A 24,317-nucleotide genomic window follows, 5' to 3' on the forward strand; every position below is an offset into this window, starting at 1 on the left:
TGTTGTGTCTTCACCTGTGGCTAAATTTCATGAGTAACTGCAGTTGAGTTTGGCAGCCTCTAGTTAAGGTTATGCATTAAAAGCAGGGTAAGGTCCCGTCATGCAGTCGCTATTATTGGCCGCCATCACATTCCTTAAGAAACTGCAGGGTATTTTTTTGCATGTATCCATACTGTAGCTTCTTATATTAACTGCCGATGACTGTCTGACATGATGCTAAAACAAATATCTGCAGGCGTGAACCTCTCTGAGGAGCAACATTCAAAATAAAATAACCCTTCCATTAACACATGTTTAAAGCACCTGTGTTAGCTTGACAACAGGTACGTGTTGGCAGAAGCTGAAGGTTATGGTGGAAAAATAAAAAAAATCAGGAAAAGAGACAGCTGATTATGAGTGTGAGTGAATATAAAAAGAGAAACAGTCTCATTATCTCTCCCTTGTTCTTTGATGAGTTCACAGGGGAGCTTATTAGTCTCATCACACGTGTCAATTACAAATGCAGCCAACCGCCCTCTCCTTTACTGACATTATAGGATTATTTATTTATTTATTTATTGAATCTAACAATCAGGTGATGTGGGCAGAACTGTATTTATATCATGTCAACATTCCTGGCAGTGTGTGTGCATTCAGGAAGGCCACCCACAGATATGTCAGTGGAGAGGAGTGCTAGCAGAGAGAGGCAGGCTAATTGACTGTCGCTACAGGCTTAAAGCCTGGACCCATATTTATTAAAGAGACAAGATGGAGGACTTGAGGGGTAACACAACTATTATTTTGTGCTAAATAAATCTGCACAAAATGTGATCGAGAGGTCATCAACAATGATAACATCACATATGTGGTCTGAGTGATCACATCTAAATTCAAATAGATACTACACTATTGCTGAACCAGGAGGCAAACACCTACAACCCATATGGTCATGACATTTGAGTGATAACTAGAAGAATAAGATTGCAAATATCCACCCAGCCTAGGTAGGCAAAACCCTGAACGTCCCTCTGGCCACCTTCTCCAACTCATCCAGAGGGATTCTAAGGTGTTCAAGGCCAGCAGATGGAAATAATCCCTCCACCATGTCCTGTGTGCTCTAGGGCCAGTTCTCGGTTAGCCATGCTCAGAACACTTCACCAGGCAGGCACCCAGGGGAAATCCTAACTAGATGCCCGAACATTGTGAACTGGTTCTTGGGAGATTGCAAATATAAGCAGTAGAAATCAGATTTCTGCAGAGGGTGGCTGAGGTTACTGGCCATGATTAGGTGAGTCCCTGCTTCTCCACAATGAGGGGAGCCAGTTAAAGCAGTCAGGACATCTGGATACCCGCCAGGGACCCATTATAGGAGTCACAGTCGAGGCCACTCTGGGTGGAGACCCGAAAGTTTGAGCCCAAGACCTGCTGGAGGGATTACATCCCCGAGCTTGCCAGGGAGTAGCCTGGGATACTCCAGGAGGAGCTGGAGGAAGGTTGCTGGGGACAAGGAGATCTAGGTCTCTGTCACTACAGCAACCTTGATAGAATAAACAGTTAAGAAAATGAATGGATGAATGAAAGTTGTAGGACTCCCCTAACGCTCTGATCTGGCAGCCTCCACTTCATGCCTTACATCTCCCAGGTTCCTCTGCACTGTCGCCTGTATTCCACTATAATATGCAGAAGTGCAATTTCTTGTTCAAACCACCGTGGAGCAGCTAAAGCTAGCTTTTGTTAGTAACAGAACTGATCGCTCGGGGGAAAGGCCACATGAAGGAAAGGAAACATTGTTCACTCAACATACTACCCACATTCTAAAGATACAAAGCTGCATAAAAACAGGAACAGTACGCCTTTAACAAGATCACCATGCAAACTCCTTTTCCTGCTGTCTCCGGTTTGTTAAACATTCTCATACCTCAGTGGCAATATGTGTAGTTTGTCATGGCCTTCCCAAATGACCCATAAAACCATTACAAAAATGATTAATTCAGAGCCGTTTTAGGAATAGGCCGGCCAGGCAGTTGCCCAGCTGGAGGTGCGCCAAAGACGAGGATGAAATCCTTCATAATTATTTTCAGACACCCAATCTGCTTTTAAAAAATCCCTTTCTGCTGTACACTGCCTGTGCTGTATTGTTAAATGCTGCCTCTCTGCTCGGACGCTGAGAGGAGACTATGGTCTGTGGAAGGACACTCTGCTAGAGGCTGGCTGCCTGTAATATCATTAACCTGCTGGCTGCTGCCTATTTTGCAATCATGTGGCCGGTTTGCTGAACAAGAACTATGTATGATTAACCAGGTTAGGTATCACAGAAACATTATAATGTGATGCACATTATAAAGTTTGCAGTCTAGTCCCTGTAAGTCCTCCAGGCCCGTAGTAGTCAGCCCTGATTATTGTTGTTCAGCTCATTTGCTGCTCTGGTTCTGCACAAGGGACAGAATAAAGCTCTTCTTTACAGGATCTTTGCTGCTCAGGATTCTGCATGCTAAGGCAGAGTGTACTCATTTCCTTCACAGGGATATTTTTCTAAAATTAACCCTGTAATTAAATTTTACCACCAACCTTGGTAAATTAAACCAAGAAGAGACTGAATACATTTGAAGGCAGTCAGTAAAACAGCACAAAAAGTGACTGCAAAAGCGAGTGGAAACAAAACCTAAAAGCTAAAATGGCTCCTGACAAAACTTGGACCGGGGACTTCTAGTTAAAGGTCCAGCTGGCTGTGTCTTAGGATTTTGTTTGTGATCTGACCTGTAATTAAAAGGTGAACTAAAGATCTGTGGCTCCATCAAGATTGACAGGGCTCTCTGTTTATGCTTGTATCATGTATACTCTCCATTCACTCCCAGTCTTTACACCTCCTTCACCCTGGCGGCTCAGGGTTCCTTGATGTAGAAATGGACTTTGTCTTTGCTGCTGTCGCCTTAACTGACTGCTGATTTTGCTCAAAAACAATTTTGATACAGACACATCATAAACTGAACTAAAAAATTTGTTGCTGTTATGTTATGTTAGATGATACAGTGGACCCTTGTTTTTTGTGGGGGTGATGTTCCCATAATAACCCGCAATAGGCAAAATCCACAAAGTAGACCATTGTCAAGGACTGTTCCATGTTTTTTCTTGATCACCTTTGGGGAAATGTCTTCACGTTTGGCACCAGTGTGCACCTAATCTTAATGAACTAACTGAATTTGATATTAAAAATTAGAAAGTCAGAGTAAGCACACTTTGATCCATAATTTATAAGCTAAAAATGAGTCCTGACAGATATGGATAATGTGGCTTTAGGGGGCTGGTAATTTGGTAGGTGGCACCTTTGGGTCTGTGTTGTGTTCGAAAATGTTTCTACTTAAAAAAGTTTGACGGAGCTTTGTGTCATGAAGGACTTTCAGAATGTTGAAATCAGAGAAACACTTTGTTGATGCACGTCCACACCACATAGAATTAATTCAAAGCCGAGTGAAGACGTTTTAAAGAGCTTGTTGTGTTGATTGGTTCAACTGCAATCTTTCGATTTCACTCATTATCGGAGACATGTGTATCTTACAGACATGTGCTCCTGGAGTCAGAGCTAATTTCTCACCCGAAGCTTTTATGAACGCTGGCTTTGTATCTTAGATGTTTTAATGATAGAAGCAGATATTTTCCATCTTGGCCTTTCATCTTTTTCTTACTTTTATGTCCAGCTTGTATAAAATTTCCTCATTACAGAGAAAAAGAAACATATTAAAGTGCCAGTGACAGAAAAAAGAAAAAACCTTTTCAAAATTCCAATTAAGCAATTAGAAATAAAATACCTTGTGTCTTAATTCAAGCTAAAGTGCACTGCAGAGGTCATGGGCTCTTAATTTGTAATCATTTCTCATTGTTGTGATGCCGCTTAATGGGAAACTTCTGCGCACACACAAACACACACACACAGCAATAAACAGGTGTTAAACTTTAATAATATCCCTGATTAAATAGACTGAATGTTTAAGCTTTTTAAAATATTAAAGTGCCAACAGGAATATGTTTCAGCGCTGCTCTCTGAATGCGTTTAGGCCTTACCTTATTAAATAACCTACATGCAAATCCTATTCCAGCCATGCAGATTACACACAGAAGAACAGAACATTCGCTTTAAATACGAAAACAATATTTGTCATTTGAGAACGGAGCTTGTGAATGATATGTGCACATGATCTGTCTTAACATAATCGTTTGTAATCATCAGTCTCAGAAAAAACTCACTCAAAAATAAAAGAAATATCGCACTACCTCGTTTGTAAATAGAATTAGTGTGTGGTTACGAAGCGCAGAATGTCGGGGGAATGACAAAATGTTGATGTAGCAGCAGAACAATATGGGTGGAGTGCAGGGTTGCTTGGCTCATCACGACTCTCTCCTTCAGCCTGAGCCGCAAAGGCCAGAAGGACCAGGGTGCTCTGACACCGCTATTACTGCACTGCCACTGAGATGAGAAGGTTTGATGGATGGACGGCCAAAAATCTCTGCCACAGAGCCAGAAATCATAACAACAAATATGTTCACTTGGTCTGGCTCCCTAAAGAACAGATCCAGCTGACACAGGTATACGGATATAACTGTTTTTAATGTGTTTTATTGTGATGAAGATGATATGTTGCAGATTTTGTATCATTAAAACCATGTGTAGCATGTCTTAATGAACAATGACTCTGCTTCATCCATGCAGCCATCTGTAGCTTTTCTATAAATCATACTTTTGCATGTTTGTAGCTTAGAGAGGAAACACTGACAGTAGTTAGCATAATGTCAAAAGACAGAAACTGATGACGTGTTTAACAATGTCAGTGAAGCAGAATTAAAACAAAGTATGTAATCACACATTCTAACATGTATAGTATGTTATGGAATGGTGATTGGATATGGTTGGTTGGTGTGGAGGTCTGCCACTAACTAACCAGCAGTGACTTTACAGTGACTAACAACCTAATAGTGATACAAAGGAGGTCACATAGAGATGAATTTATTTAGACTCAACAACCAGAGAAAGATTCAAGTGTTGTCTCTTAAGTGGCAGGTGGTTCGCTGGCTAGCCACAGTGAAACAAGAGAACCTGTTGTTATCTGCAATGCTAGTGTCTGCAGTGACCGCTGTGTAAACAGCCACAATGTGGATGGGGAGGGTTTGTTGACATGTTGACTTGTTGACCAACAATTCCCTGAGTGTGACTTTACCTAAAGGCCATCCAACTCAATCAGCTGCATTTAGGTAGGAGAACAGATCAATGGCACGCTCTCCGGTTAGGATTTCTTTTTTTAAAGTAGGTGGCTGCGGTCCCTGATAATAGGTTAACACAATACCATCAATGATCGAGCTGGTAAGCAGAGCAGAGCATTCATTCAACATTCAAAGATTCAAATCCACAAATCCATTGTTTCAGAAGCATCATTTTAAAAAGTAATCATCTGACACCTTTACACTCCTGGGCCAGTGTCCCACATTACTGTAGCATTTACAGTAATAATTCAGTGACACAGCAGTCACTTCAATTATGTTCTACTGAGCAGTTCAAATAAGCTGCAGATCATAGTCAGTCTCCAGAAATAGGCCGCATTACTGTGTCATCTCTTCCTTCACAAGTCGAGCAAACCAACAATTTACTTTGAGGTTTCTGTCATGTCATGTCGGAGTCATCTATTGTGGGTTCTTACTGCAGATGAACACAATTAGTGTCACTACACTGGTTCTTGAAGGGCTCAATGTGACAAACTTGTAATTTTTCCTCTTGTATGTCAGATTCAAAAAGGGGGCTTTAATTTTGCAAGAAGAAGATACAAATCTGCGAGTGCCTTGTCCTTTATATGGAGACATCAGCTTTGTGACAGACACAATGTCAACAGCGCATCGCGTCTGAAAGCTCCCAGAAAGTGACTCTCTGCCCTTAATGACAGACGGCTTTTGCTTTGAACAACACATAATTAGACTGTAGAGATTTCCAGCATGTTCCCACAGCTTTCAGCTAACATCATTTCGGAGCAGTCGCTGTTACAACAAGTTAAAAAGAGACCGACTTTCATATGACGATTGAAGTATAATGATGCACATAAAATAGGCCAAAAAACAGCTCCAGATATACTTGGACCTAAAAGTTCATTAAAGCCCCCTATGCAGGAGCAAACCTGCAGATTGATTGTCCAGAGTTCGTCTTGAGGGAAGTGTTAAAGGTCATCTAAATGATGGGGAATCCAAAGGTCACGGGGTTAACCTTTAGAAGGATGGAGAAATCCATGCAGTTTAAAAATATCTCATGTTGAAAATGTTGTTTTTTTCCTTAACCTACTTGCAAAAGCCATGAAAAACACATCCAGAGTGACTCAGAAGTCTGAGGCTGTGTCCCAAATAAGGGGCTGCAGCCTTCAAGGCTGAAGTGTGTGGACACGGCGCAGCCGTCAAACTTCCCACCAACAGCTGTTGAATGACTTTCTGTTTGTCACAAAGAGCTCCTCCTGCCACCTAGCAACCCTAAGTTAATACCACAATACCAAAGTTCAGCAGTTAAGAGATCACTTTGTGGTGTCTGTCCACATAGGCGTGGACAGCACAAGAAGGAAGCATTTGAAGTAGTCTTCAAAAAGGGAGGCAATCAGTCCACATGCGTTTTTTAAAGGATGCAGCCCCTGAACTGGAACATGGATTGTATATGGCAAATTGGCCATGAAAAAAAAAAAAAAACTCCGGACAAATGTCTGCTTAGAGAAGAGCTTAGCACCAGTTGGAGTGTACATCAATGGACAGCCAGACTGTCAGTAATGATCTCCTCATGGCACTGCGAATGGCATCCCATAGTGACGGTTTCTGCTCCACCAGGACTGCGGTGAGGTGTAGATTTACTAGATGTTATCAGATATGAACCAATATTAAACAATAATATCTGTAATATACACACAAGCACAGAGGGAAACACACCTGTATGCCAAGAATTTGCCAAAGCCTAAAATTAAGCACATAGCTAGCATTAACTTGCTTTATGCTAATGTTTCTGTGGTACTAACACTAACCACATCTATCAGAAGCCAGAAGGCCCCTATACTTCTTTCATATTATATTTACTTAGTTCAATTTAATATGACAACTTTCTCAAAATCTAGAAGATCTCATTACAGCTCCTGGTAATGAAGCTTATCTGTTCCGTCAGACGACTGGTATCTGGCCATTAGTCCCTATTAAATACAATTTATGGGAGTGAGTAATGAGTCTTATTTAAAGAAAGTTAATATGAATATGAATGAATACTATGGATCCTTTTTGTGGCATCTCCTAAAGCCTTAAAAGAAATAATGAGTACTTCATTCAATACATTAACAGCACACTTATCATCGTGAGGATGTGAATGTTGTTGATCGGAGACGTCGGCATCGCCTGAGAGACAAATGTGCAGCACAAGAAAGGCACAGAGTTTTTATGCCCTTCTGTAAAAGCACAATCTTGCTACGATTGTAAATGTTACACAATTTAATATCTGAGCTCCAGGGCGGCCTCTAGTATTCCATGACCCGAATATATAACATTTGCTTTGGGCTTTTTCATTTAGTTTGTAAAACCATTTTAAAATTCATTTTACCCACTATTGTGTTTTTACCCCCCCCCTCTCAGTTTCTGGTACAAACTGCCTCATTTTTGTATTTTTTTTAACCTTGTGCTGCTATCTTGCAGTTTCTACTTTTGTGGCATCATCAGGTCAAACTCTGCATCTCTGCTGCTTCTGCTCTTTCTTTCCCCAATTTCCAACACAGCGGTCTGAGAGCGCCGCATGATAACACTGCTGACAATGCCCTAGTCAGCAGCTGCACCATACAATGTTGTCATTTGAAATGGTGACACTGACCTGGGGTTTGATAGATGGATGCAATTATTACCAACGCCCCCCCACACCACCACCAGCACCCAGTCGCCACGGTGAGGCTCACTGCAGGTCTGACCGGGTGGCATGTGTTTTGTTAAGAGACGAAAGCCCCTGCGACAATCAGGTATTCTTTAAGAGCAGGTTTTTGTTGTGAAGGTGTGCGCCCGTCTTATGACTTAAATTACTTTCCAGTGCGTTCTAGTGTTTCTAATTGCTGTGCTAAATGTTTGTTTTCCGTTTGGACCATGATTGCCTTCTAAATACAAAGAATGGCATTAGAACAAATACACATGTGATAATCATTGGACCTAATTTGCCCAAAGAATGATCTGTATTAAAGATAAGGCAAAGCTATATCCTTCATCAGCTAAACAAAGACTGGCTCCACCTGAGGAGGAGGACTGGGGTGAAAAGTCCAGTTTTAATGAAACCCTGTGCTCTGCTGGAGGGGGGGATATAACAGAATGTGCTGCTTTTGATACATACATTTTAATAATGTCAACATTTATATAAATAACACATGCCTTTAAATTATTATTTTTAGCTACTTTTAGTTTAAACAAAACAGAACATAAGTGACATATTGGCCAATGTCACGATACACCCACAAGAAAGTCAGCGTAAGCAGACACGCTGGGGATGAGGGTGGTACAACGCTGCAGACATCACATCTCCCCGATACAGTCGCTTTAAACACCACTGTTTTCTGTTTTACTGAAAACTGTCCCCCTCTGCCACAACGATGGCATGTCAGTGCAAATCAGTGCTAATTTATCACATGTGAAACACTGAAAATGCATAATTTTCATGCATGCAAATCCATATGCCTTAGAAGTGACTTGAACAGGACTTTATAGTTTCAAAATCACACGTTGTGGATCTGTTTTGTTATATAATGGCACAGAATAATTGTGTTTGATTGTCTGTAAAATCGTTTTATATATATTTTTATGTATTTTATATTGCATGGCCCTTTCTGGGTCTAAAAAGAAAATCTTGTCTTGTCTTATCTAATGAAGAGGAGCATTGAGCCTCTAGCACCGATGGTTTCTGTCATCACCTAAGCTGACCGACAGAGTTGTCAACCCAGCATTGTTGATGACCTGATGGAAAACATGGGGTTAAAGTAAGAACCCCCCCTTAAGTCCTAAGTCACAAATGAAGCAGGCTGCAAGCATACAAAACAGTCAGTCAGTCATCAGTAGTCAAAGCTGATGTCTAGTGGTCATGTGACAGGGGTGTGACAAATCAGACCCAATGGGGATTCTCATGTGGACGTTATCTTTGTTTGTGAAATTCTCAGCTTTCTCAAGAGTCTTAACATTCTGAAAATACATGATGGCACAGTCTGGACTCCACACAGCTGGGGGCAGCGGTGCTGTGTCTGTAAGGGGTCATGTAGCTGAGTATCAGGCAAGTAGCTGCAGGGACCCAAAAAACAAAAACAAACTGCTTTCATATCTATGAATTATGGAATTGCCTGCATGAGGCTCTGCATACAGATTATATGTGATTGAGTCCCTTTACAGCAAGTAGTGTGAACACTGGTTGCATTAATGTTACACTGACAGTCTATTTAAAAATAAAGTAAACAAAGTTGGTGAGGATGGGTTACAGCGACATCATAAAACATTTGTTTTCTACAAGAGCAGCTACTGTTAGACACACACATACTTTAAGAAAAGCCTTTTCAGGTTTATCAGAATCAGCCTCAGACACGCTTTATTTATCCCGGGGGAAATTGCTTTTGGAGTTGCCAGTCCTGAGTGGAAGCACCATGTGATTTAGATATGCATTTTTACAGCCACTACATGACATTTCTTTACTCTATCCTGGATATGAAGGGACCAAAGTCTACAGCTCAGACAAACACTCGCTGAATTTTTTGTCCCATGACTGCTGGTCACACTTATGTCACACGTGGCTTCCTAGTTACACTGATCATTGCAGAATTTTCTGTTTGGTGTAGAATATTTATGCTGCAAATAGTTTATTTCTGGTGATTTTTTGACTTAGTAAAGTGATCCTGGTGATTTTTTCTACTAACTGTAGGTTGCGCATGGTGCATTCATGTCAGATAATTCTGCATGTTACACTTTTTGGCCTGTGACCTAGGAGTTGGAGGGGTCCATGAAGCTGAGCTTGAGGACAGATCTGGTCTCTCAGCTGCTTATTGACTCCAAGCTGTAAAACCTCCTAAAAATTCCTGTGCTCCTTTGTTGTGTCATCAAACCTCTACAGTAGACAGAAACAGCTCTAAAGATCAACCGCATGTTTGTAGAGTTACCCAAAGCTGAAAGATCATCTTTGTTCCCCTCTCTAGTTGAACTTTATAGTGAAACTAAAAGCAAAATTAAAGCATAAAGTGCCTTTAGTTGAGGAAAACTACATTTAAAAACTAGCATCCAGTTCTTCACCCTGACTATTACTTTACACTGTGTATTAATTTGACGGTGTGAAAATGAATTGGCCTCACATAACACTCCCTACTCTGCAATGAACAGGGTTCCAAACTTGGAGGAGGCATCGCAAATGAAATTATTCCATCTGTGACTCCCTAATATGGTGAAGACTTAAGTACTCTTGCCAGTAGGCTTGGCCAGTGATTAGGATGCATCGTGCGGTATCCATCTACCTCCCAGATTAAGCCTCTGACATTCCACAGATTGCTGCCGAACCTGAAATCTGAAAATACCAGCGCAGCAGGGTGTGCTGTGATGACTGCTGCCACCCACATACTGCCGACTGAAATAGTTAGAAAAAGGTACAAACAGGTGAAAGTACAGGAAGGACTGTAAAGCTGTGTGCTACATTGTTTGATCATCCTCAGATCCTGGTATTCATGAGTTCATTTTCTGTAGTCTGTGGCGGATGTGACCTTTTCATTATATGTGTCGAGTTTTTGTTCCTCTTTGGAGCATATCCAGGAATATATTCATGTTTTATCTTCTCTGATTCCATAACAGTCAGCTCTGGTCACTGATCCATTTTCAGAGTGCTGGACACTAGAAGAAGGTCTCACATATGAAAGAACAGGACAGAAGCAGCAGGTGGTACAGGCGCTGGGGCTGAGGAAGGTCTGGTACTGGAAAAGGAAGCTGCAGCTGTCTCTAAAGAACTTGTTGATGCTTTTGCATATTATCTTTATCCTTCATTTAGATAAATAAAACCTCAACCTGGAAACATGAGTTAGGTCATACTGAAGACTGAAGACAGAGCTAGCAACTAACGGCAGCAAGGCAACAGGGTATCAAGAGGAGGCCAACTAAGATGATCAAGGACTAATGCATGCCAACACATGCACGCACACACAGCCGCCATTTATAGTGACCAGCTTCCTCTTTGTGATCTCATGTGTTGCATAAAAGTGTCCAGTAGTATTTTCATCACATTTAGCACACATCTAACTGCCAGTACTTCCTCGCAGGATTAGTCTGAACCACAACCCAAAGGCTCTTCTTAGACAAACACCTCAGCCCACTATGGAGCCCATTTCACTGTGGATGTCACCTTTCAGTTCTTCCTTCAGTCCCTGCACCTTCTCGACTGACACATCACTCTCCTGCTCCGTATCAACATGTCACTGTGTGGCACAACAGTTTGAAACCTGAAGTCTGACACAGTGTGGAAAACTGTACCTGCGTTTACAAAATAGGCTTAAATATCCGAGGACAAAAGACAGTGACGAGCGATTTATCCATCTCATCAAATAAGTTATCTCTGACTCATCATCTACAAGACGATGAGCAGTCAGTGTGTGTGCAGCAACTTTTGAAAACTCTTGGAGCTTGACATTGCATAATGAGGCATGAAATACACTGTCGCTGGAGTGTGTCATTGTCTGTTGATAGAACATATTTAGCGTGGTGCCACAGAAGTGTTTTCATGGTATTTTTGTTTCTTCTATCGCACCTTTGACATGCGGTGATGCAGTTTGATTTTTGTCATTTTTTTTTACAGTAGTCCCTCCAGAACATTTCAAAAAAGATCCTTTCTACCACCAAACAAAAGCAATGTCATCAATGTTGCAGTCAGTGTCACACCAGCAAGAAAAAAAGAGTCAAGATTAAAATTGTTGTTCTTTGATTATTGATTGTGTTTACATTAATCACATTGTGTTAATTGCACAACCTCCTATCAAATTAGGGCAAAATTGATCCCGCCATTAAACTGCTTTATATCTGTGTTTGACATGCAAAAAAACATGGCTCTGTGTCGGTGACATTTAATACAAGCCTGAGACAAACAGTGGATCTTCTATACAAACATAAAAAATCTAAAGTTAGGTGAGTTTGCCATTTCTGAACAGAAACTAAAGAAAAACATGACATTTAATGGACATATTTTGCAGAAAGTTTTAGTCGATACATATCCAATGTAGCATTAGTTAAAGTGCTGTTTGAAGAGTATTGGATTATACTGGAATGTCCAATGCAGCCATAAGTACATATACTATATATATTTACGCCTGTCCATACTCTTCATTGTGCGTTTTCAATCAATACCGTCCACTTAAAAACTTAAAATATGGATGTTTTTCTTATGCTAGTCTTTGTACTCGCTCGTCTATATTCTCTCTGTGTGCTTGTAGTCCACTTATCTTATTCCCATGCTGCACCTTATCCCTATTTTGCTGCTGCAATGATCCAATTTCCCCACAGGGATCAATAAAGTTTCATCTCTTCCATCAAGGTATCAAGAGGTTTCAGTCTTTTCAGCCGCTGTCTCGCGGTGAAGGACACAAATTCTCAAAAGGGAACTATAATATCAGTTCGATCACTACAGGTGAGGAGGACACAGGAGATGCACCTCCATCTCTATGCTGATGTGCACAACATCTATTAGGGCTCCTTTTAGGATATTAGTACAGCAGTCTCCATGAATTAGTAGCCTGTTCACTAGCTGCCATTGTAGGCACAATGGGCTTACATATTCAGCAATACAGAAGATGGCTGCATCCTGTTTGTCCTCATCTTCCCGACTATTTAACAGGATGTTGTCACTTTAAACTTAAAAAAAAATTTACAAACTTTTGTACACAATTAGTCCTTTAAACCCGGAGAGGAGGCAGCACTGAGCCAATCCAACATCTAATCCTGGGGATTATTTATATTTTCTACACTATGGAATTACACACAAACAATGTAGTCAACATAAAAGTATAAAAAAACAACAACACGCTGCTGCAACTATTACAGTGGCCAGAGGAGACAAATGACAAGCAACACTTCCAGAAAGCAAACGGCTAAGTGTGTATGAGTGTACACAGGAACAGCAACAGAGGTAATCTGTAATCTGAGGAATACAGCCATATCTATACATATAATATACCAAGAGAAAGAAAAATCAATTGTCAACTCAACACAAGCACTTAAAAATGCTGCAACAAACTATAACAAAAATGTTTCCAGAGGAAAAAGGGTTTTCATTCAACCAGCAGGCTGAAATTAAAAGAACAAATGAATAATAAAACCAGAAAAATACACTTACCAGTGTCATGTAGCAGATCTATGAGGGTGCTCTTGCTGGGTTCTTCTTTATGTAGGGTTCCTGAGGCCAGCGTTGCAGCATCAAAACAGTGTTATTTCTTCCAGTCCTTCCATATAGTCCTTCTTATACAACAAGGACTGGACCTCGGGATCTCAATAGTGAGTTGTATTTGTCCGTACTGTTAGTGTATCTGTGACATTTGGGTAACAGGCGGAGGCGGAGGCATGTTTGTCCTTTTACTCCAAATTTGAGGTTTAATAAATGATCTGCGACACTACAGTCCTGATGTGGAGAGAGCGGGCACAGAGTACACTTCCTCCAGCTTTAATCTTCTCCTTATCTTCTGCACCGGTAGCTATTGTTGCCTGCATGCAGCTGTTGAAACATCACAGCAACAGTGTCATTTTGTCCATCAGACCTGCTATCGTTACCATCATCACTACCGCCGCTATAATCTGCCAGGCGATGGACACCAATCTGCAGGCTGCACTTTACCACCACACATTCATGCTGAGGTGTCAGAGGATCAAAGGCTTCTAACCTCGAGGTTAGCCGGGTCATTTATCCAAAGAAAGCAACCTTAAAGGTGCACAGCCTGCTTTCTGGTGTAAGATACAAACACATTTTTTCCATTCAGCTGTGCACTGATCTGTACCGCAGCGTTTATACAGCTCACATGCACCTCGTTGACCGCCTGAGCCCCAGACTCTCCGTCTCTTGAGGGCTGCTGCTGCAACGGCAATACATCATCGCAGGTGGATCATCAATTGCTAGAAGTGACATCGCAAAACGCAATATGATGAAAACACATCTCAGCTTCTCTACAAGGTGCTTTCATCCGATGTAGTTACCAGCAAACACAATGAGCGTTAGCAAGTCAGTCAAGCTTTACTTATTACCATTGACATTTGCAGATTTGTGCAAATATCAAAGGGGACTTTTGGGGGTTATTTTCAGTTGTGGAGGTAACATGCATTTTCACCCTGGAGGCAAGGATGCAGAAATAGAGCGTAGATGAATAGACGAGAGTGGACAACCAGGGGGGAACAGTGATAAATGAGCTGACAAATGTTGTTTGTGTAAGATCATGATAGCCGTGAGAGAGCTATAATCCACATTGGCGAGCTGAGCCAGAGGGCCGCATACGCTGGGAAGAAAGCAGGCATAAACAGAGGTGTGTGCGTGTGAGAGAGAGAGAGACAGCAAGAAAGATGGGAAGAAAGAAAAAGCTGGGCACAGAAAGAGGGACAGCTAATCCATATCATCAGCAGTCTGGCTAAAAGACAACAGGCATTTCTTGTGCCATGTTGAAACAGGCCTCATCACACATGTCCAAATAAAGCACGATGTGATGAAGAGTTTATCATGCTGCATCATCAGTGTGCACAGACATCCTAGCAGGAGGCAGATGCCTTTTTTTCAGAAGTTCAACTGCCATGTCCATTTATATTGATGTTCCGCATTATATTTTTCATTACTCCATCTCACTGGGGAGCCAGAGAGGGAGTGAGGGAGTGGAGGAGAGCTCCCTCCTCTCTCTCTCTGTGATGCTCAGAAGATGCCTGAGGACACAAGCTAAACAAATGTCCTGCAGTCTGCTCACCCTGCGCTAATTGTTAAAATATTATTCCTGCCTCAGGTGTATTAATGAAGGCTGCATTCCAGTTAGGGGAGATCCTGCTTTTGTGCATGCTGGTTCGCTGCCATGGCTTACTGAGACAATTAATGAAACTGAGCCATTGTTAATTCCACTGGTGCTTCCCCTGCTGTGAGTCAAAGTGGCCACTGTGAAAAATGGAGATTTAGAGGCAAGCCCAGGAAAACACATTGCTGGAAGATCTATGCTCATTACTTACTTGGCTGTCAGTCACAGGTTTTGCTGTCATGATTAGTTTAGGTAACTGGGAAAATATAGGCATTCATCTGCTGGTCATACTTAAGGATTTATCGACATAATGTCTAAATTGTGTCATAGTGAAGGAAAACACAGCTGAATTCAAATATGGCAAAGATTGCCCACAAGATGACTCCAATACTGGTAACCAGTCACTGAGACCACTAACCTAATCCATGACATGATCTCAATAGATCAGGGAATAACTGTGGACTAATCCAATAGGTCTGTCCACAAAAAAACTCTCGGGTCACTGAGAGGTGGATTTAACACAAGGACCAATCTGGAGGCAGATCCTAACAGATTGTGTAATCTTCAAGGAGACCTGAAGACTACCAGAGACAACCAGAGACAATCAAACCATTGGGACGTTTAAAGTATCCAGATCCCAAAAATCCAAATTTACACGTGGCTAGTGGACGACCAGAAGAAAGGATGCAGTTTTACATTAGCCTCTGAGACCGCTATGGGAGAAGACCACTCCCTGTGGGAAGGTCTCCATCAGGAATTCGAAGGTGGTGATAGTTGCCATCATCATGCATCCACAGACTACAACCTGTAGCTCTGGGGTCAGTGAGGATGCTGCTCCTTCTGTGAAACACTTTCAGAAGACACCGACTTCTACAAAGAAGGAAACACTCTTTGACTGCAGGACTACATTTCCGTTCACAGTGTGTCACAGTAAAGTGAAGGACAGCGCTAACAATAAAAACATATTGCTGCAGCAAACTTTTTTTTACAAAGGCTGCGAGGTCATTCCCATCATCTGTCCAAGTAACTAATTATCTAACCAGGACCTTTCACCCTGCTAACCAAGAATGCAATTACTGTGTGTGGGTCTTACAAGGAACACGTTCCCTTTTAGACCATGAACCCGTCAGTTACCTTCTGTATTTTAATGGACTCATTATTGTGGCTCAGCTTCCGAGAGGAGCACGTACTACATGACTTCTAGTTCTGTTGAGACTGAAGCATTTGCACACCAAAGCTCCCCAGATCAATTAAGACAGTCAGGGATGACTAAGATTATATCATCCATAATATTCAGAACTGTAGGGATGGTTTAGGTGTGTTTTAAAACATCCTTACGCTGCTTTGTTGTGACAGACCAGCAGCCTGCCCCAAGTGAATCTTTCACAGACCTGGACTGAGGTCGGTCAGGCTTTGTTTTTCACATTTGCATATCCTTCCAATTTAAACCTAATCAATCCATAAGGGCACCCCAATGCCTCCATGCTCCTCTGCACAGGTGCCACAGTGAGGAAAGTGAGGGTGCAGCGTACATCTCTCAGAGCTCTTTTAACAGCTTCTTTGATCTCTGTGGATATTTATAAAAGCTCAGTGAGAGGCTGTGTTCGGGCAGGAGAAGAGAAAGACGCATCATCTGGATCTTAATAAGGTTTCCTACCAATTACATTCAGAGTAAATCTTCATGGAAATTGCTCATTTTGCCTGTTTGCTGGAAGACATTGGTAAGTTAAATGGGGAAAAGCAGAGACATTCTGCCTTATTGCTCAAATTGCTTAAGGCATCGCACACACACACACACTAATACTATGGAATCGGTATTGTGTGTTTCTTCCCAGCACTCCTCTTGAGCCTTATCTACTTTGTCAGCCGAAACGGTTTTAGCAGTTCAACCTATCAGCTGCCTCTTTTTAACTCTAAATTGCAAGTTCTTGATAATCCTAAATCCTTTGATCAAAGGTTTGGTTTCATAATACTGATAGATATTCTGCTCCTCTGGACAGGCTAAGTGGTAGCTGTTGGCTTCACAGGAGGGTAACCAGACACACAGCAGAGGATGCAGGGAGATGCTCAGCACCAAGTGCACACTGATTTACAGATGAGAGATGTACTTATTTTATGTGGCTGTGGTTTGTCATCATTAGATCCGCCCTGAAAAAACGAAAATGTTATCATGTCTGAAGGATTCATAGCAAGACGACTCTTTTAGCTCCAAATGTCACATCTGCAGTTCGTTGTTTATTCCAAACATGTGATGGAGGCTGATACAAGCTTTCTTATTGGGCCTGTTTATAATCTGGTATCATCATGCAGACCTGTGATCAATAGACCGTTGCATTTTCATCTGGTATTGAAATGAGTTCTTATGATCTTAATTGTGAGGGAAGTTTAATCCAACGTACAAAGCTACTACTAAGCTAGCAGTGGCACTGTCGGACCAAGACAATGCATGCACTGACAGAGATTCTAGTGGAGACATGGCATGTTCCTTTAAGCTACTCAACTGGGCTCCTTTCAGTGCCTCACCAGAACTTCACGAAACTTCACAGCACGTTACTTTTAACACCACCAAAGAGCTAACCAAGTGCATCCAACAACCCCTCAGCTAATGCTACAGCAAATTATGTTACTGACAGTTTATATCCAACCAGTTAGATTAAAAAATAAAAACAAAGCCTTTTGTTCTAACAAAAACTCGATGAAAGGATTTCCTCTTATTACACTTGGCAGCATAGCTCTTTGCTGTAGCATTGCCATTACTGGAATTGATCTGTAGTATCATGCCAGGGAGCTAACGCTACGTAAACTCACTGTTCAAGCACATGATAAATCCACAAGTCAAAGCAGAGCTGCATTGGACAGTCTTGTGAAGATGTACCGCTAACAGGAGCGCCTGTGTGATGTGCAGCAGGTGTATCAGGGTATATGTGGTATAAATATACATATGACACCCCCACCCAAAACGTCACACCCCTTTAATAGATTTCTCATTAACCAACATAAAAGAAGCAAAGAAAAAGATATTCAGGAAATGATCTTAATGTATTTCACCTGACAAATAAACTCAAACTCAAACTGACAGAAATTAAAGTACTGAAATCAATAAAAACAGAATGACTAAAATTAGGAGACTTGAATCAATGAAATCCAGTCTGAAAACAACAAGACAAACACCTCAGTGATCAGTGAAATCTCTAATCAGAAACATTTTGATCTAATCTGTTGTGTTTCATTAACTCACTGTCATTCAGAGTCTTTTCTTCCTCCTTTGTCTTCATGTATTTTCCCCTCCTCATTCAAAGAGGGCAGTGATTGGGTTCATTATTGGTTTTAGCTTCTGAAAATGCTCCATTCAAAATTCTGTGTTATTTATTTAGTTCATGTTCAAATATATTCTGGGCATGTACACCTACCATGCTGGCAACTTAACCCCACATGTCTGTTCTACTGCATCTTACAAAGTAACAAGGTGTTTGTCTCCAGTCTCCATCAGGCCAAGTTAGCACACATCACAGGAAGATGAAACCTATTATGTTGTTGATTCATAGATCCTAAAGTATAATTTTAACCCCCCCCCCACATTTGTCATTAGCTGTAGTTGCCCTTTTATTTTGTCACACTAGCTTTATTTTGACAGGATGCAAAATGATTCTGTCCTCGGGGTGACACATGTGGCAACATAATGAGGTGCTGAAGTGTTTAGCGGCAGCGACTGAGCATAAACAGGTAGAAATTAATTCATCAGCTGACAGGAAGGAGCATGCTACAATTAGTTTTATGCCTGGACTGCTCCCCTCGGAGGCTGGAAGCTGAGGGCTTTATAGGCAAGTCCAAACAATCCATGTGTAATTTATGCCCCCACCGCCTGACCCCTATCAGCACCGTGACACCCACTTACCTCCTGGCAACAAACACGAGCTAATTCAAACAGAGATACTGTATATTCTCTGCTAGCATATAAATGGGTTTAAAGCCATTATGGAAAAGAAGGGGCAACTGGTCTGATTAATATGGATGAGTCTGAAGTGAATGATTGTCTCGGAGTTATGGATATGCAATACAGCTACTCATTCAAGGAAATTGCCTTCAGAAGATCATCAAATAGCCCTACTCAACAAGTGCAGAATGGCATCTTATGGGAAGAAGCACTCGACTAAGCAGAAGTCAAAAAACAGTGTGTTCTGACTTTGCCACACGAAGGTCAGCTGAGTCCGGAAAATGTCAAGAACTTTAAGACATTCTTCAAGTGCACTCAGAGAAAACTATGATGAAACATAAAGAAATGGTCGCCAAGAGTCTAGAGAGGACACCAAGGATTGTCTCTGGAGACTCAGGAGGTGTCCACATTGTGATTTTTATATAAAAAGTAAAACAAGTACTAAAATATATAAAAAAAAAGAGTTCTCTTGCTGCAAATGAGACACATATTTTTCACATATTTGTAGCATATTAGCTTGTATGCCACTGCCAAAATAACTTTGGAAAGAAGAGAAAAAAGTCAGAACCAATAGATTTGACAGGTAGTAGTAATATTAGTGCTAGACTCACCAATGACCAGCCACATGGAAGAAAATGCATTTTATGCTAAATGACCGTTGCCACATTCTCCCCCAAAGAAGTCCTCCACAAATATAATAAATGTCTAATCCTAATATTTTAGTCTTCAATAAACAGACATGTTGGTCTATCTGAACCAAGCATTTATTGCCCTCAAATATGACTGATTATTGCAAATTCACAGAAGAAAGATTTTTTCTTACTCGCTCTAAACTAGTGATTTTTTACTTTTACATTCTTTATACTCTAATTTAGCAAATATTGATAATATAGCAAAACAAATGTAACAGTGTAAATTGGTAAAGTCTCAGCTTTCATATGGCTTGTTTGTTTGTGTGACTTGAAGTATCACAGAGTTAGCAATAACCATGTGGCAAGAGTGTCGACTTTGATATGAGAACTTTATTTTGATGAGTGATAATTGATTTGCATGGTGTTGAAGATATGTTTGTAAATATGGCTTATATGTGCTTGTAGTAGAGTTTCTCCTGTTTAACTTGATATGCAATATGATTTTTTTTAATGGTTAGTACAGTATTTTATGGCTTTTATTGTTGGGTGCATCCAAAAGCCCCCCAAAATAGGGGTACTTGCTACATCCCTTTATGAATCGCAGCCTGCCTGGATACGATGACTTTCTGCACACAGTGATATCTGCATAATACTACACAGTGTTAACGTGTGATGTTAACTCACATCTCTCAGTGATCATCATAAGTTAGCCTAGCTGATGTGGTGGAAATGCTGACAGCTACAGTCTGTCTGCCTGGAAGCAGGATGGCCAGACGGAGCTGATGAAACACTGAATGCAGTTCTGATTTGACTTGGTTGCATCACCAATTACAGCCCTCTCAAAAACTGTTTATGTTTCACATGCTGGTACCACTCATGTAGCATTGGACTTTCTTTTCATGAATAAATAAAGAATTTTTTTCTGTTTCATTATTTGATTGGATTTGTTGTGTCTTCTTTCTAAACATGTGTGAAAATCTGCTAAAGGTTTCACATCCTATTGATGCAGAACTATAGAGGAAAAAAGGATTCTGCACACTTTCAAGCACCACTGGAGTAGATGTGATCCAGGACGCACTGATTTAACACCGAGTACAGCGGATGAAGGAGATGAATAGTGATTAACCACTGTGCCAAACACAATGCTGAACGATGGTGGCATGCATATAACAGAATTACTTTGTGTACGACAGCAGAGAGCATTGACAAATTTCCTGAAAGAATTATATTACAACTCTTTCATTAAATGTTATCCTCCACTTTAAACATGTAAAGTGAAAATAATAACTCGCATATTGAAGAGGTTTAAAAAGTCTTTTTACTGAAAAACATCCATCACCACAGAAGCTTTATGTAGCTCAAGGACAAAAGTTGTGTCTAATTGACTCTGCTTTAACGTACGGCCCTCTTTTTTTTAACCAGCTTGCTTGTCACATTAAAAATGCCAAGGAGCCATCATGTGACCCTGAAAGCCAATCTGTCCCCAGAGTGTCACGGCAGCACAAAAAGCAATCCCCACAATTCCCAGCTCACATTTCAGTCTGTTGACAAAAAATGTTTGCAGCCTCTCAGGCTCTCCAACCGATACGTGAGAACACCAGTGACATGAGAGAGAGGACGGAGACACAGAGGACGAGAGCAAACACACCGCTGTTCATGATGATGAGGAAATCCCTCCTGATGCACAGCTGAGTGCTGGAAGGGCAGCGCAGCAACACTGTGGTCCTGTGAATAACACCGGGGTGACAACAGGAAACCACGCTGTGATCAAAAGTGGCCAGTGACCAAACACAAAAGACGTCCAGGAGGTAACAGTGTCTATACTGGAGACCAGATGTCCCTGATGCTAGGTTTTTATAGCAATATTTTATGGCATGTTATAGTCATGTAACATCCTTTTCTTAACTTAGTCTCTTTAGAGTCATGTGAGGAGTAAGCTGTAATCAAATGACATTGGGGGGCCTGTGATTAGGGGGTTAGCGTCAATAAATAGCCACGTAGCATAGATAAATAATGAAATCATTTTAAACAGGTTTTGCTTGGATGGGATAGGAACTGTTGCCAGGAAATAATGCGCCTACATCTTGATGTCTGCTACCGTACTAGTGTATGTTGCTGGTTTCTTGAGTATAAAGTGATAATGTAAATATTGCTGTAAACGCCATACTGTAAGTATTGCTTGTTGCATCATTCAGAACATTGAACAAATAAAACTATAATTTCTTTTGACCCAGGAAGTAATGGTGGAATGATTGCACCCTTTCCCACTGAAGATAAAAGGATGTTTTAGCTGAGCTGTAACCATGGTAACCAAGAAAACCTAAGTTCAAATGGAAGAGCTCAATGTAAAATGTTTACACAACAGAGCTAAGCTATACTTGCTTTATGTTACCAAAAGTACAGCATGACAGCACACCTACTCAACCAATCCAAGGCTAGCAGAAGGTGTTGGTGACCATATCTATGGGAGTGATAACAACTGATTTAATAGCTGCATGCAACAATCTTCATGTTTCACTGATGTTTTTGATGTTTTGGCCTTCATTAGGGTGATTTATAGACTGTAAAACACGCAGCGCAGCACACATATTCTACACGGGAGGCTAACCCTAGCCAGGGAGGGATGGAGTGCTTTCCGTTTGCATTCCCCTCTCTTTCTTACATCTTAACTCCTTCCAGCAAGAAAGGGATGAAAGAAAGGAAATCATTGGATATGTCATAAGTTTACATCCTTGCATCATGAAAGAGATGGCATACAGTATTCAAAATATGTATGCAATAGTTTTTAATACAAACAGTATTTTTTCAATAGTAGTGGTCATGGATACAAAAAAAAAAAACAATATCACTACATGGGTCCTCCTCCCTCCTCTCAGGATGCTTCAGTGACCTCAGTCGTTCCTGTGTGATGGGCCAAAGGAGCAGGGGAGCATGTGTTATAAACAGAAAGCAAAGCTACCCAACATAGTACTGAGGACAGCACAAAGGCTTTTTTCTTTATTTCTTTGTAAAAACTCTTTTCAAATATTCATCCAGGCTTTCAATTTCATCTTTGTTTAAACATCCCGGCCAACAGAGTCTCCAGGAAAGGACTCAATCCCTCCCTGCAGAGAAAAGTAAATAAGGAGATAGAGAGTGGTATTAGTGAGGACAGTGCCAGCAAAAACGCTGATCTTGTCCATCATCTCTGAGTCTCCTAGGAGCTGTGGACCTGATCGGCTGCAAGGCTGGCCTGAGCTGCACATTCTCATGCAGACTGTTTATAATAGAATCCACCAGTGTGATCCCTCAGGTTCCAAACAGTTTGTAGTCTCTTAAGACTTCATTTGTTGTGCAGACCGGGTTCCTTCCACTGGCTGCTGATGCCCCCTCCCTGGTGGATGTCCTATGACACAACCTGAGGATGCCAAACTGGCTCTCGTTTGCGGGAGTTGTGGACCAGCATGAAGGAACAGTGGACCACTGCTCTCTGGCACTGCTTCACATGAGCACAGACCAGCAAACAGGCTGCTGACTCACTTGTTGATGCAAGTAACTTCCCTTTGTAACAGTCTTGGGACAGCAGAGGGAAGCAGGAGGCTAGAAATACAACAAAGAAGACTGCTGCTGCTGAATCTGAGATAGTGAAGTGTTAAGTCTACAGGCTAGTGCGTACAAAGCCCTGCTGTATAATAACAGACATCTCATGATACTTTCACTTCATGCCAAAAAGAAAACCAAAATCTTGGTAAAGAGAAAATAAAACAGTCTGTGGTGCAGCTTTCTGTGGAAACTGATGGACCCAAATGATAAACTGAACATCCTTTCAACAGGACTGTCTTTCTTGAGACTAAACCTCCACCAGTGCTGCACAGTTTGATGAAAATGTGCGATTGGAATTACAATATTACTAATGAATGGTGCCATGAGTGTACTTGCTTGAATACCAAGGACAACACAGAATAACGATAACTTACAGAGCATCCTGTTGGCATTCTGGTGAACCTTTTAGGTACTACTAAACAATACAAAAATTAGATACATTTCTGCAAAGTTCAACTGAGACAAGTGCCTGTTTCGGCATTAGTTCAAAGTGTAAAGACTTCTACTTTACAACATAGCTTGATGGCCTTTCTGTGGAGGCCCTTCTCTAAACACTAAGTATGACCAGAACAATAAGAAAGACATGTTGAATGCTCAAAAAGAGTAACAAGTAACAAGCCTGTCGTGGTTGAATAAAACTTGACTGTAGCTACTTCGACTTGAACCTCACTGCAGCGTCCAAAGTCTCAAAGTAGAGCCGCTGCCTTTTTGTGTTTGACCAGAATGGGGATGGCTTAAAAAAACAGCACAGAAAACACCTAGCCACAATCAGAAAATGTTTTTCTTCTGCAAAGCACCAAGGCTGCAGAGCCAGCTGGGTGGAGGTCTGACGACCAGCTCAGGACTCACTAGAAGAAATGACATCCAATGACAAAAAGAGCAGGAGGAAGCCCCCTTGGGGGTCTCCGTTTCCCTTGTTACCACCACAACCATGTTAAACCAAACAGTGAGTTTATGTCTGCTTATTGATGGAAGGAATAGGATTCAAATGAACATGCGTCATGCATTAATAAGGCTTGATGCCAGCAGCAATAATATAAAGATCCAGAGGCTTTGCTGCAGAAAGTGGCAGAGCTGTTTTGCTGGAAACATTCCATATTTTCTCACAAAGAAAAAAAAAGCACCTTGACAGACACAATGAAAAACAAAGAAGACAGCAGAAAGACAAACTGGCTG

The sequence above is a fragment of the Parambassis ranga genome, chromosome 20 (genome assembly GCF_900634625.1).
Source record: "Parambassis ranga chromosome 20, fParRan2.1, whole genome shotgun sequence".
NCBI lineage: Eukaryota > Metazoa > Chordata > Actinopteri > Ambassidae > Parambassis > Parambassis ranga.